Source organism: Pteronotus mesoamericanus, unplaced genomic scaffold, assembly GCF_021234165.1.
Source record: "Pteronotus mesoamericanus isolate MK-2021 breed Mesoamerican mustached bat unplaced genomic scaffold, CSHL_Meso_final contig_116, whole genome shotgun sequence".
Classification (NCBI taxonomy): domain Eukaryota; kingdom Metazoa; phylum Chordata; class Mammalia; order Chiroptera; family Mormoopidae; genus Pteronotus; species Pteronotus mesoamericanus.
In genome coordinates, this window is record NW_026555027.1 from 39,443,932 (window position 1) to 39,459,244 (window position 15,313).

The window sequence follows — 15,313 nt, forward strand, 5'->3', positions numbered from 1 at the left end:
CCCTGATCCAACAGTTGTCAAATGAATGAATAAACTCATGAATGCTTTTTTCCCCATAAAAATTCATTGGTTACATTAGGCTCCAAGCATAAGTTTTTCAACCCCTGGGTCAAAGTTCTGTGTCATAGCACCATTACTTTTTCCCAAACAGAAAGATATTGAACACCTTGAAGAAAGTCAAGGAGATTTATGAAGATGATTTTCTTTCTCCTCTCTATATAAGAGAGAAAAAAGTTATATCACTGATTCCAATCTATGTTAGAGCAAATAAAAATTCAATTTTCCCAAATTTGATCTTATCCAAATGATCACTTCTTTTTCAAAAAGATATTTTCACAGATTTATACAAATGACCATGGGCATAAATATGTCCCATATTTTCTCTGATCTCCCCTGGTGATAAGAGAAGAGATGGCAAAACCAGGTTGGAATTTACAATGGGGGTCAATACCACTTTTCTGAGCATACAAGCCCCAGTAGCCTGTGTGGCAATAGGAATCAATCAATAACGATCAGTAAATGTACTGTTCATTTGCATTAATTTCTTGCTCTTGAAATCAGCATGGTTATTCTCATGGTTGTGTTAATAGTGGCCTCTTTACCACTTATAAGGTATATATTTTCAAATAATTAAAGTATAATAAAATAACCCTATTGTACAAATTGGGGAGAAGTAATAATGCCCAATATTTCTAGAATGTTCTATAATCCAGGGAGGTAGTGTGTTATGAAAAGCACATAGCATCTGAGACACACACAGGCTTTAAGAACAAAGATACTTGGTCTGAATCTCACCTTTGTACTTCATAGCTATGTGATCATGGGTAAGTTTTTAAAATCTTATCATGCCTCAGTTTCCTCACTGGTAACTGGTGATAGTAATACCTCCCTCTTTGGACTGAAGATTAAATGTGCTTATGTGTTAGAATACTTGGCACAGAGAAAAAGCTTAAAAAGTAATAGTGTTCTCACTGTCACTGTCATTTGATCTTCACAGTTTACCTGAGTAGCAGATATTAAACTTTCCATTGAACAGATAAGAAAACTAAGGTGTAGAAAAGTTAATGCAACTGCTCCAGGTCAAAGAACTAGTAAGCTATTGAAATGTACTCTCCCATCAGCCATAAAGAGTCCTGATAAATAATATGTCAGATTAACTATCTTTAATGTTTTTAGTGACTACAGGCTGTCAGTGTTTAGAAGAAATTTTATAAAGAGAGGATCTGAAGAAAAGATTTTTCTTTCCTCTGTGAACAAGGTAGGAGCCTTATGGATTCCTTCCCTGAAGAAAAAGTAGACTTAAGCTCCTGTGAAGTGACTTAAATGACAGCTAATTTATTCATTAAGAAAACCTCAATCTCTAGACATGCAGTATACTGTAGCATCGGGACACAAGATTCATGGCCCTGAAGACCTGCCCCTTGGCAGTTCTTTAAACCTTCTCTTTCTTCAGCAGAAATGTAGACAGTAATAGTACATCACTCATGAGGCTTTAAGGATTAAATGAGGTAATCTGTGCATAGCTGTTAGCACCAGGCTTGGCCCAAATTAAGTGCATAATACATATTACCTATCGGTGCCTTAACTGTTATTATCTAGGATGAAACTTTAAATATTATAAATGTATTACAACACTGAGAGATTTGGTTTAAATATCTCCTTTAGTTCTTACTTCTTAATATTGTATGTCTCTAAGTTTATTCAACAGATATCTTTTCAAAATGATTTAATTACCAAGGTATTATGTTAGCCTTCAACATGTTTGAGGATCTGGCCAGCCCCAGAAATAGAATTTCTTGAAATGTGTGACATTTGATGGTTTCTTATTAGACCCAAAATAAAAGAGGCAATTCTGGAAAAATCAAGAAACTGTCTGCTTTTCTGAGATAACCCAATTCTATGAATTCATACTAAAAAAAAAATCTTTAACCGAGGGCCTTTCCTTGACCTTGTCAGGTTCCAGTTTCAACATCTCCTGTCTTCACTCTGCCTGTGACTGCATGGGATGGATGACTGGTAAACTGACCATGAATCAGTGCATCACCATATAATATGACTTCAGTGCCAGGTGTGCATGAAATTGGCAATTAGCATCATCGGTTATTCTAGATTTAACATTATGAATTTCTGAATGCAAAGACATTCACTTTCATTTAATTGCTCAATAAAAATTAGCACCTCCATACAAACTATTGGGAAACGCAAATACTAATCTACTACATCGACAAAACTTTCCTTTAATCAACTCTGAACTTTATTCTGTACCAAACAACTTCTCAGATTTCAAAGGCTTGAAGGTTTGTTTTTGTTGCTAATGATTGTATTTGTGTGGGTGTTTCCTTTAATATTTTTTCATTTCCCAAATCCACCTCTGTAAGTGCAAATATTTACATTCCCTCATTATTTTCAAAAGCATAAAAGAAGCTACAAAAGTGCTTTTCTCTGGAGCATTTGAGATCTTGCTCCCTGGCATATGTCATCAGTTTGGCTCAACTGAACTCTTATGAAAGTTTTTAAGATAAATAAATATAACACATATACCGACCATGACATAAAGACCAGCAGCGGAGGTAAGGGGGTTTGGGGCAGAGGGATGTTTTGGTAGTAAGGTGTCTCTCTACATTTTACTTGAAATGATGTAATATTAAGACTCGCTACACTATGAAAGTTTAGGTATATACATCGTAAGCCATAGAACAACTCCAAAAAGAAAAACAAAAGAGCTGTATCCAAAAAGACAATATATACATTAAAATGTAATATTAAGAAATATTCAAACAATTCAAAAGAAGTCAGGAAAGTAAGAATAGAAAAAGGTAAGGAAAATCAGACAACTAATAATAAAATAATAGGCCTAAATCCAACCATATCAATAATTACATTAAATGTAAATCATCTAAACATAGCAATTAAGAGATTATCAGATTAGATTTTTTTAAAGACCTAACTATGTGTTGTCTTCAAGTAAATCATTTTAAATATAACAACACAGAAAGATGAATAAAAAGGTGGGAAAAGATATATCACAGAAAAACTAATCAAAAGAAAGCTGGAGTGTCTATATTAATGTGAAACAAATAGATTTCAGAATAAGGATATTACAAGAGACAAGGAGAATTAGTACATAATTATAAAAACAATTTATCAAAAACCCACCATTCTAGCTCTGGCCACCATGGGTTGAGGGTTCCATTCCAACAGTAGCGTGTATGTGTTACATGCCAATGCCCGGCAACCTTATGAATGAGTAATATGTACAAAGTCCTGTCCTCACCAGTCCTGCTCAGCTCCTGCACACTCTGCCTATGGCTTCTTTATGAAGTCAATACTTCTCCTATTTGGTCTTCCTCTTTTCTTGCGACCTTCTATTTTTCCCATCATTGTTGTCTTTTCCACAAGGCCCTGCCTTTGTAGGATGTGCCTGAGGTAGGATAGCTTTGGTTTTGTCATTTTTGCTTCCATCAATGTTTTAGGCATAATTTGCTCTAAGACTCACTTTTTTATCTTTCTGGCAGTCCAGGGCATTCATAGAGCTCTCCTTTAACACCATATTTAAAGGGAAGTGATTCTTTTCCTATTAGCCTTCTTCACTGTCCAACTTTTGTGTCTGTACATAGTAATTGGTAATAGGAGTGTGTGGATGATACTATCCTTGGCCTCTAATGACACATCCTTGCTCTTAGTGATGGTTCTTAATTCTTATGTTGCCATCACAGATTTTCAAAGTTTGATGTTTTAAAAAAAAATCTCTGTAAGGTACTGCTCCTTTTTGCTGTAAGAATACTCTGTGCATAGTTCTACCATGGCCCTTAGCGCTCAGTTCTGATCTTTGGATCACTAATCTGCTCCTCTACTCCCCAATTAAATTGTAAGTCCCTGGAGGTCAAGGACTTGGGTAATAGCCATTGCAGTATTTCCAGTGCCTAGCAGAGTTCTTGGCATTAGTCAATGCTCAATAAGTATTTTTTGAATGAGTTGAATTGGTGAGATATATATTCAATACTAGGTATCTTAGTGTCCAGTTTGACATAAATGACCAAGTGGACAAATAAATCATGCACTTCATAGGACTATTACAATAATTTTATAATGATAAAGCCCTGGACCTGCCAAGTGCTTACTAACTTCTCACTTACCTGTCCTCTCACCTCTCCTCTTTAGATTCGTAAGCCCATGTCAGATGCTTTTTTTTTTTTTTGACATTTTCCCCATCCCTTCCTCTCTACTGTCTGTCCAGAGCTGCTATCCTATCTTTGTAAAGAGCATGGTGGAACCTTTCATTCAAAGCTAAGTTTAAGTCTGACAGCCTCGAAGAGCAAATGCCTAAGCCCCCTCCTCATCAAAGCTAGGGTGACAGATGAGCCTGGGTGAGAATTTCAGCTCAGGGGGAGGGGAGGGAATAAATCAGCTGTCAAAATGTCAAGCCTGCTGACTTCTTAGGAAAGAAAGAGAAGATGCTTATATTACTAGACAGGAGGGCTTTGGTTTACATTTGCTAGCATTTGTACTAAATAGGGAAAATGTCAGATGAATCCCACATGCAGGTTTCTTGTCATTTTGGTGTTTTCCTGAGTGTAAAATTAAAACTCCAGAATATTCTGGACATGGGAGCTCATTTTCAGTTTTCAACAAATCCATTCAATTTGTAAAAAAAGTATAGCTAGGCAAGCAAAATACGTAACTTAATTTTAAAGTATAATTTTTAGCCCAGATAATTAGGTTGCAAACTCCTTGAGAGCAGACACTTTGTTTTTATAATTCTTAGGTGAATCAAACTATATTAAATATATACAGTTTTAAAAAATAACTTTTTGGCCGATATACACTCTCTTCTTCACACTGTTCCCTGAGATAAAGCCATATGAGATAAGTCAGGTAGATTTCTTACTGTTATTTACGAGGCTGCCTGACTGGCAGTGTCTAGTAGGGAATCTACACGCAAATCTTAATTTCACTGCATCTTCTTTGTGGTGGAGATAGGGCTCTTATGGAAGAGGAAGGAAAGAAGGGTTTGTTGAGTTCTGATTTTGCCCTGTTTATACACAGAATCATATTCCTCACAGACTTTCTTTGACTGGAAATGATTTACAAAACCAATCTGCATAGGCTTCTATCAAAGTAGGATTCAGTTTGGAACTTTGTCAAAATACAGCTCTTACTACATGGGATGTGTCTGGGGCATTTCACTGTCCTCTGTACATAGTTCAGGACTTTATAAATAACGACTCTGGTTTTGTCAGACTTTTTAAGTCTCTTTTTTTATTATTAAAATTTTCACTCCAAACCTGGTAAAGGTCAAGCGCCTGACTCTATAACTCTTATCCACAAAGGTAAAGTGTCTTTCAAAGTGAAACTCTGAGAAATTTAAAAAATAAGCAGCAATTTAAATGCAAATCTAGATTCTTTCTTGCTTTGCATACATGCAGAGGATCATTCTGGTACTGCCGTATAAGGCACTTTATGAGAAGGAGAGAAAAACAGTTGGTAAATCTTGCCCATGAGATAATTCTTAAATGTCTTGAGTTTGGTTTTGCAAAAGCATCTGAAAATTTCTGACCAGGTGAAGAATTTGTAACTCCGTCAAGCTAACATATAGTTTACTTCCTTAAAGGGATTGTATTTCTATAGTAAATCTAGAACCATTGATTGTCTTTGGATTTTTTTTTATTTCCTAGTATATTCCAAATGAAGAAATTAAGGGAGGAAAAGCAACCAGCCAAAAGAAAATAATACCTAACTTGAGAGGCAAAATTATAAAAGGGTGGGTCAAGTTTCTTCCAATCTGTGGGGATGATCAATGGCTGGTGTAACTTCGCTTCCTCATGGTTTTATTTGATCCTGTGTGGTTCTTGGGAAGAGCTGTATGGGGCTCTCTGTGTAGACAACTCAAGATAATTATTTGTTTTAAAAACATAAAGATAGAATAGCATAGGAATCAATTCTCTATTGGAATGAATCAAAAGAAACTTGAGAGAGAGAGAGAGAGAAATAGAGTTTATACCTAAAGGAGAAAGAAGGCTTACATATGTTACCAGATTTAAGAATATCTTTTTGGGTGTATAAAAGATAATAGCCCTGGTACAGAGAACACTGGCTAGAGAATGTCTATTACAGCCCATTTCTCAATCTTCTTACCTTAATTCTCCATTGACAAGTAGGTTTAGTGTCTGCAGGACTGAAACTGAAAAAAAATGATATAAAGAAAATAAGAGTTGTGCTCTGACTAATATCTCTATATGAAAATCTGCCTTGTGTGCAATTTGATTTCAGATGGTGCTTCATTTATTAGAAGATTCTTCCCCTAGACTTATGAATGTGCTCAAGTGTCCATGTTATTTTTTTAAATCCCTTCCTCATCCTGCTACTCTTTAGTTGAACAGTCTTCATTTCACATCTGCATTCATTCGATTTGTCATTCATTTATTCATCAAATATTTATTCAGCATCTGTAGACTACGTACTGTGATGAGTATTGAGGATACAATGTTGAGCCAAAGCAGAAACGAGCTGCTCCCTACTAACCATAAGGTGACAGTCCTGGATTAGGAAGACACTATTCAAATGTTCACACAAATAAATGTAAAGTTACAAATGTAACAATTGCTAACAGATTATTTGACTGAGGACATTAATGTAGTCAAGGATGTCAGAGAAAGCTTCTCTGAGGAAGATATAACTGAGATGCTAAATAAAGAAACATAAATGTGAAAAAACATTAAGTGTGAAACCAGCAGGAATTAGAGGAGAAGGTTTCAAGTCAGAGAAAAAGCGTGTGCAAAGACTAAAGCATGGCACCTTTACTTACTCATCAGTTACCAAGTGCTGTGTGAGTGTACGTTTGTGTAGAGAGAGAGGGAGGAGACAGAGAGAAAGAATTCCCTGTCCTTATGGAGCTTACATTCTAATGAAAAGCAATCAGTAAAAAATGAATAAATGAGATTTTTTTAAAAAGCTTGTCCTAGGGCGTCGATGAGAACAGTGTCTCTGACAGAGGGCCAGTGTGTCTGGAGGGCAGGGGTCAAACCACATATGATTAAACACAAGACTGCAGAGGCAGGAAAGAGCCTGGCTCGGTAAGACCTTACAGGGCCTGTTGAGTTTGACATCCAAGCTAGAAATCAGGGTACTGGCAAGATATCTGTGCTTGGCAAAGGTATGTCTGCTGCAATGTGGTGATCAAAATGGAGAAGAGCAAGGGTGGGTGCGGAGAAGCCAGTTGAAATGCTATTGCAGTAATCCAGGGGATGGTACCTTTGACCAGGCAGCAGTGGGACAACAGAACATTAGCCAGAAGGAGAGGGTTCAGGAAGTCATATCAGAGAGTAGGTGGTGGGATAAATTTTAGAGGACATGCGTAAAGAAAAAGGAAGTGTCAGGGACAATTTTAGATTTCTGACATGACTAACTGGATAGATGATGATGTTATGGGAAACTGGAACATGACTCGAGTTCCCACTCATCAAAAACATTTTGAAATTGTAGTCTGTACTTACTGCCTCTGCCTCCTTGCTCCCCATTCATTTTTTAAGGCACTAGTGTATACGTTCTAGATATACTGCTTTCCTGTGAGAGCCCTCTTCACACTTTCCAAGAATCTCTTTATCACTGGATTTTTCTTTTTTGCAGTCCTCATGACCCTTAATTATTCTACAGCGTGCAAAACTATGGACCTTATCTCTCTCTCTCTAACTATATATAAAATTATGTTTTACTTCTCAGATCCCCTCCTATCTTACCATTCTTTTCTATCTTTTCTCTTTGCTGGGTCTTTTTTTTTTTCTTATTTTTTTTACACTTTTTCAGTAATTGGAAATATTCTCTAACTTACATCCCTAACCATCTCTCTGGCTGTGACCTTACTCCCCAACCCAAGTCCTACTACCTGCTACCTAGTAAAAATTTCCCTGGGGTTGCCATCTTTACATGGCAAAATTTACTTGGCCAAACTAAACTCTTGTTGAAACCTAATAAACCCACTCTGCCTCCTGTCTCTCTCTATTCACTGTGCCACTAATTGCCCAGATTTTAAAGCCAACAATTGTCTGAATCCTCCTGCAACTATAGACACCAGAGTATTATTGATCCTTCCTTCAAACTACCTTTTGTATATGTGCCTTTATTCCTCCCCATATAAAGAAAACCTCTGTATTCTCACATTCTCACACATTGGCTATTACAATAGTTTGCTAACCAACCTTGCAACCAGGCTGATTTTTTTCAAAATGCCATCTTTAAATCATTTGCAAAAGAATTACCTGGGAAGGTTTTTAAAAAATATGTCAACTTATGTGACTTGTATTTAATCAGAATCTTTTTCTATAAGGCCTGGAAATTTAACAAACACCCTAGGTAGATCTAACATACATAAATTTTGAGGAAAAACTGCTCAAATCTCTTCCCACCCCTGTTTTCTTCTACACAGCCCTTCCTAGTGAATATGAATAGTTCCAAACCATGACCTCGATCATGGAACTGCCCTAATCACAGCCCCCCAGTGTCTCTCCCTTAACCAAGCAAATAAAGTTTCTCAGGACTGGACATCACAATCCTCCAACATGTGTCGTCCAGATAAATTTCCAGCCTAACCTTTACCTCCTGCTTTCACCCTGCATTACGGCTGAGCTATACTACTTGCCTCCCTAAAATATACCTATCCGATCCTCACGTCTCTGTCTCATGGCCCAACCCATTCAAACATCCAGGAAAACTCTCTCCCGCCTTTCATTTTCACCTGTCGAACTCCTACGAACTCTCCAGTGACCCCCGCCTGACCTCCAGGTAAAGCCTTCTCTCATCCCTTTTTCATTTTTCCTTTTTTCTTTCCATTCCATGTCTTCCAGGCTAGAAGGGATCTCTCCAGCCTCTGAAGTCTTTCAGCAGGTTTTGCCTTTTGCTACTTACTTATCACATAGTTGTAGACACACATTATTTTCCTTTTTTCCTTCTATTTACAAAGGTCATGAGGAGTGGAAGTATATGTTATGAAAAGACAGATTTATGGAATAGAAATAAACTTGACATGGGTTTGAAATCCATCTAGTATGTGTCCTTTAACAAATTATTTAACTTTTCTAAGTTTTGTCTCTATTTACTAAGTGGGATAATGTCACTTAACATTATAGGGTTTTGTAGATTCTATAAGTTATATAAGTTGAGTGTCTTGTCAAAAGTCGATTTACGTGAAATTGCCTACATTCAATTATTTTCACTTACAAAAAAATGGAAATTTTACTATACCTATTAGTCCTCTGTATTTTAGCACACTTTGCTTTAAAATATTGTGTTCCATACTATGCTTTGCATCCACTTCACACATCAGCCTTTTGCTCATTAAATATATATATATTTATAAATTATATGAATATAAAAATTGTATCACTGTTGTCCTGAAGAGATAATTAGAGAGAACTGCATGAGTACCGAGTAGGCAAACCATTAATCTACCTCCGTGCTTACCCTTGCCTGTTCCTTTTTCAAAGCAGGTGAACAAACAGCAATTTTAACAGTAAGCCAAAGCATCTCTTTTCTAATGAGAGAGTTCAGTTAAATAAAGGTCAGCAAGAAAGCTAACAATACTCATTGTCTCTTGTTTATGGTCCATCTGGGCATCACACGAACTTGCTCCAATTTCTCTCCTGAGCACTACCTTACCCTGAGTTTGTCTAAATCACATTACACCCCTCCTTGGCTGGGATTCTTTGTCATTAATCAGAACAGCAATGGTATTTTCAACTGCAACTTCTAAGAAAAGAATGCACATTTTATCTCTTCCGCTACCTTTCTGTACCCCTGCAATATTATGAAAAATCCTCTTGACTGATTAATCCAAAGGAAACTCTTAGCTTCAGAAGGTCACTGTTATTTGGTTATAAAGGTAAATGAGCTAGGAAGGAGTTGATGTTGCTTTTATGTTTTGACTAAGTGTTAAGTCTTCAGACTTATCAGTCCAAAGAAAGATTCTTTGTGGAATGTTCCCTTTGCTAAAAATAAAAAATAAATATGTTGTGCCAATAATGCATTATGCTAAAGGAGGTTCTCAAGGAGATTACAAATTACTCAGGAATTATATCAAGTCCCAGGAGTTAAGAGTGAGATAAATGCCATAAGAAAGGCACACAGTGCTTTGGGTATCTTAATGGATAGAGAAAGATTGCAGATACAAAAGGACAAATCTCCAAGAAGAAGCACCAGTATTAACAGGGTTACAACCTCTCCTCCTCCTCCTCCTCCTCCTCCTCCTCCTCCTCCTCCTCCTCCTTCTTCTCCTTTTCCTCCTCCTTCTTCTTCTCTATCCTTCCAAATTATGTGGCAGTTATGTTACATTCAGAAAGTTGATTAACATCTTTGTGCCTCAATTTCCTTCTCTATAAACAGTGGCCATAATACTTGCCACCCAGAGGTTCTGTGCAAGTTCAGTAACATCACGCATGCCAGGTGCTAGCATAGCGCAGCAGGCTGTGCAGCCTCTCAAGGACTGAAGGCGGCTGTTGTTATTAATGTGGGTAATCCTGTAAAATATTACAGAAAATTCAAAGAGGAAGGACTTCAGATTTTGTGCTTTGGGATTTTATCAATTCAATGGTAAAATGGGAGATCATTTTCCAAAACAAGGTTAAACATCAAAATTAGGTTCAGTGGCATTAAAAGACTGAGCAGATGGTGAGGAAGTGGGCCATCTTTTCAAGGAATTATCTTTCCTCCAAAGGAAAGCAACAGTGAGGGCAGTTGACAAAGAGCCAGTAAGGATGCAGGAGTAATATAGATACCCTTTCTTTCCAAAGGCTGACTGTGAGGGCCTTTTGGTAGTTGATGAAATAGTATCTTACTTTATTTTGTAAGTTACACATAAATTTCATCTCCTATGAGTCCCACAACTCTGTGTTGTGGGCATTATCACCTCCTTTTTTAGACAGGAAAGCTGAAGTTCAAAGACATTGAAAGTACCCACCCCAAGTCTTACAGCAAGTAACAGCACACTCTGCCTTCCAGCTAGTCCCTCTGACTTTAAACCCCAAGCCACACTGTCTCATGTAACTAAGAACCCTTTACCTCTGCCTCTGGAGCCTGCTTCCCCAAGACATGGATATTTCCAGAGAGAATAGCTGTTCATTTTTTGACGTGATCATTGTTAACAAGACTTTTAAAATGTCTACAAGGATACACACCATTTATTGAGCACTTTGTAGATGACAGGAACTTGACACGACAGTATCAGTGGTAGCTCCTGAGTCCTTAGTAAGTACAAAGCATTGTGCTAAGCTTTTGATATTCATTCTTTCATTTACAGCTCAGAACAGCCCCAGGAAATCGGTGCTTGTATTATTCCCATTTTATACCTGAGAAAACTGAGGCTCAGAGTGACCAGCTTGCCCAAAGAAAGTTATACAGCTTGTTGGCAGTGTTCAAGCTGGAGCCTGCCTAAATCCTAAATTTTCAAGCATTGCCTTTGATACTTGCTGGCCATTTGACACCTTTTCTGCCCCCATGCCAATGTGCACAGGCCCCAGGTGTGCAGGCCTGAACTATGAGGCCTGCCTAGAGCTCCAGGAAACAGAGGGGAGCACATGACTCATTCACAAAGGTCTTACAAGGCAGATGACCCAGGCAATCTGCTTCCCTGTGCATCAACATCTATCTCTGCTCTCTCCTTACTCACTAAGTAAACCCCTAATGCGTGGTACTGGCCCTTATCCAGATGCTGACCAAGGTGTACAGATATGATTCTCCATGGCAGCTATGAAAGAATGATTAAATAGTACTCCTATCACAAGCCTCTGCACTGAGAAGGTGTAAAAGAGAAAGAAGAGTTAGGCAAATAAGCAACATGTTTTGTTAACTTTCACATTTTTTCCCTTAACACAAGGAAAATTGTTTTTCTATTTTTCTGAGGTCTTATCTTTTGAATAACAAAACCAAAAAAAAATTCTATTCTTCTGCCACCAATATCTAAGATAATTCAGGTTGATAACCCCTTTCAGATAAAATATAAATTATATCCCAATTCTCTTCACCTAATACTTCCCATAACTCAGTATATATCAGTGGTCTCATAAGCTTTATCTCCTTTCCATCCCATTTTCCCAGAATCGACCTTGACCTCATCAGTGCAGCATATGGGCTACTTTCCTATAAAATCCCCTTTACCCCATCTAGGTAGAATTTGAACCAGAGACCCTTCCATTCCCATAAGCTTCATAGTGTTTTTCATAGCTGCTTTAACTCAAGCAAATATAATAATTATTTTTGCTTCTGCTTTTCCTTAAATTATAGATATTTAAATATTCTATTACCCTGAAATTATTAAAATTTGTAGTCAAAAGCAATGACCTAATCCATTATACATTTTAAGACTCAATAGTCTGCTAGACTTGTGGATAAATACCACAGTGAATTCTGACAGCACCCTTAGTGATTTCTTTATTTTTTGTTAGGTATGCAGAGTTTGATGTTATCCATATTACAAAGGAATAATAAGAGCCAAGGGGTTCTTACTGGTAGTTCTTCATAAAGATAAGCAGAAAAAAAACCGGCTCTGTGCCAAAGCATTATCTTGGTTGGATTTTTATCACGGCTTGTCAACAAGCTTCCTCTAAAATGGTATTGAATTAATTTATATTCACAAAAGCAAATCAATTTCAATAAAACATTAAAATTAAGTTCAAACTGAGCCTTCACCTGAAACTTGAACTTTCAAATTGCTATTCATCTAAAGTTAGTTAAGATTTATGACAGATATATAAAATGTGAGGAAGGAAACAGATTTCCTCTATTAGCCTACCTAAGTGCCATCTGGCACCATGCTAGGAGAAAGAAGAAAAAAAAAGTCTAGTTTGGGGCTACTCTTGGTCTGGATGGTTTTTACAAGATTTGATGAAAAAGCTATGAAACATGAAATAAATTTTGGACTGTTGAAAACAAGATAAGATACTTGGATGTAAGAAATGATGGGGAATATGCCCCCGAGACAGAAAGGGACTGTTTGTGGTTGAGCACAAGAATGTCACCCAGCATCAGGCATACTCTGGTGAGCTCTGGAGATTCTTTTTTTTCCTCTTCTTTTTTTACACAGCTGGAGATTCTTTTTTTTTCTTTTATTTTACACAGCCAATTATTTTATATAAAAAGTCTTAAAAGTTCATGACTAATTGTTATGAAAAACACTTCATCTAGGAGTAAATTCAAAGGCAGCATCTTGTGTTTCCGTAAAAACAGAACATTGTGTTTCAGGAGAAGGCACATCAATAAGACGACCAGAATCCTTTCTATCCAAGTGTGGTGATTCTCCTGTTCATAACTCAGGTTTGAATTATCTTTCATTTGAATCTCTTGTTCTTCCCACCCTAGACATATATGCAGGGCTAGAACTGTAACTTCTTCATCTTCATTTTCAAGTAGAAAACTACAAGTCATGTTGGTACTGCAGGAAAAATCATTATCCTTGATTTGCAGCCATTCCATATCATCTATGTTTTCTTCTCCTTCCTTCTCTGTCCAAGAGTTCTTATCCTGCTGAGCTCCTTCATTGTATGTATGACATTTATATTACTGTTTTATTGTTGCCTTCTGTATCCACATGTTCAACATTTTCTTCAAATATAACACAGGTTCCAACAGGGTCTTCCTACTCTCCAGCAGAGACACAGCTGTCCACTTGCAGAATGGGCCTCTCACTGTCAGTTCCCAAAATCTTGTATTTATTTTCACATTTTGAGAGAAAGTCTGAATCAATAATAATTCCAGACAATTCCACCAGAACTGACTCCTCTATCTCTTCTTCCTCCCCTTCCTTGTCCCCCTGACTCTGCTCCTTGGTTTCTGCCATGATCCTATCCCTCCAGAATTCTTAATGGTACTAGGGGATTTTTCCAACTGTTTTTCCTGAAAACAAAACCTTTATAGAGAGTTAAGGTAGACAGAGAAGAGACTGTAAACACTTGGAATAAAAAATTGAAAAGGAATATACCAGAGCTAAACTGGTTTTCAAAAATTATTAAAATTAATCACTAACATTTCTTGATTATTTATGTTGAGTCAGATACTATGTTATGTCATCTTTTCCTGATAACTAACTTATGACTAGGTTTTCTTATCATCTCTATTCCTCATATAGGGAAACTGAGGCACTGACAAGTCCAGCAACATGTTTAACATTACATAGTTAACAAGTATTAAAACCATGATCCAATTCTGATTCCAGAGTCTGTACTCTTAACCACCATGGCCAAGAAATTACGGAGCACTATGTTGTTTTTTTTTAAATAATAACTTTCAGAGCATATGTTTATAGGTAAACTTGAATAACTTCAAATAAGGATTCAAACCTGAAATATTTATCAGAGTCAAATCCTGAAGCCACACCCATTACCAAAACACCATGCCTACTCCTCATCATTGTTTTAGAACAGATCTTAAAATCATAGTGAGATTTATGGAGTATATAAACATTTATTTTTAAAGAAAAAAATTTTTTTCTCTTATCAGAATCACTTAGAACTTTATTAGAAAAGGCAATTTCTTCCTTTTTCTTTGATGCAGAATAAATACCCAACTGCAAGTCAACTTAATTCAGATCTTTGTAACAATTAGTTACTGGCTCCCTTCCAAGAGACAGCACCCATGCCTTTGATTTTTCTCAAAAATAAAGAACTCAGATTCACACTATTTCTATGAAATAAGTATACTTTACATTCAGAGTCAGTAGCCTAGTGAGATACTAAGATTGATTTTAAAAAAAAAGAAGAAGAAGATTAGAAGACATGTTCTTTTGCCCTCAAATTTCTTGCAAACTAATATTGATTACTTTTCAAAAGAAAACACTGGGGGGGTCCCCCAAAGTGCACAGGTGTTGTGTAAAGGACATAGGTCCCTTCTCTCTGCAAGGGACTTTATCATAGGTATCAGTTGTCTAGAGAGGACTACACGAGGCTGTGGAACAAACACTTCTGCAGCAGTTAGCTGATAAAAACATATGACCAAGTCCAAGCTTCTTGTCATTTTAACTGAGATCTCTTAAAGACAGTGCTTTCAGGATGAAAAAGGAAATGATATAAATGATGGACAGACCAGAGGAGCGGGCATATTCAAGTGTCCTCACACACTGCCACTGAAAGCCCTCATGCTGCCTGCTTCTCAGATTGACTCTATAACTGGGAAATTACAAGAACAATGAGAGTACAAAAAGAAAAGAATAAAAAGAATATTTTACTATTTTCAGGAAAAGCTCTACACTTTCCACAAATTTTCCCCTAGCACAGAGTCTTCTTCCCAATGTACCAACAGAGGGTATGATTTAATCTAATGGGTTTCCGTGGAA

The 15,313-nt window shown here is 36.9% G+C and overlaps 1 pseudogene; it reads right to left on the bottom strand.

Moving 5' to 3' along the window:
- Positions 1–13,162: 13,162 nt before the first annotated feature.
- On the bottom strand, positions 13,163–13,932 carry LOC129076548 (general transcription factor 3C polypeptide 6-like; annotated as a pseudogene).
- Between the last annotated feature and the right edge of the window lie 1,381 nt (positions 13,933–15,313).